Below are 481 nucleotides of genomic sequence, written 5' to 3'. Positions count from 1 at the left end.
GTGGCCGTGGCGCCTGGAATGTTGTTGGGTCCTCGCACCGCATAGTAAGGAGGGGCCACGCCCCCTTTCTCCAAGAGGGCCAATCGGAGCGCCGGAGCGGTTTCAAGTCTCCCCCGCCAGCCTGCCCGCCCGCCGCCCCACCCCCCTCGGGGATTCGCTTTTTCCGTGACAAAATAGCGAAGCTCCGGACTGTCCGCAGCCCGGCCGCTTACAGGTGGAGGGGCTGGGGGCCTAGGACGCTGCCCCGGAGCGGAAAGCGCCGGTTGCCCGCGAAGAGGCCGGGTCGAGGGCCGGGAGGCGCGCGGGGGTGGGCGCTGCAGCCGCGGGTTGTTTATCTGGAGTACGGAGGGGAGGGGGGAGCCTGGAAACCGCCCCGTGTCCCATTTCCTCCTCTTGTTTTCGCTCCGGATTCTCCATGTTGGACCCAAACTGAGGAGCCCGGAGCTGCCGCCGGGGGATCGGGGCCGGGGGCACCCGGGGG

The sequence above is a fragment of the Carlito syrichta genome, unplaced genomic scaffold, assembly GCF_000164805.1.
Source record: "Carlito syrichta isolate Samal-C Ts95f unplaced genomic scaffold, Tarsius_syrichta-2.0.1 Scaffold95871, whole genome shotgun sequence".
NCBI lineage: Eukaryota > Metazoa > Chordata > Mammalia > Primates > Tarsiidae > Carlito > Carlito syrichta.
The sequence above is the reverse complement of the archived record's forward strand: the minus strand, read 5'-3'. Positions refer to the sequence as shown.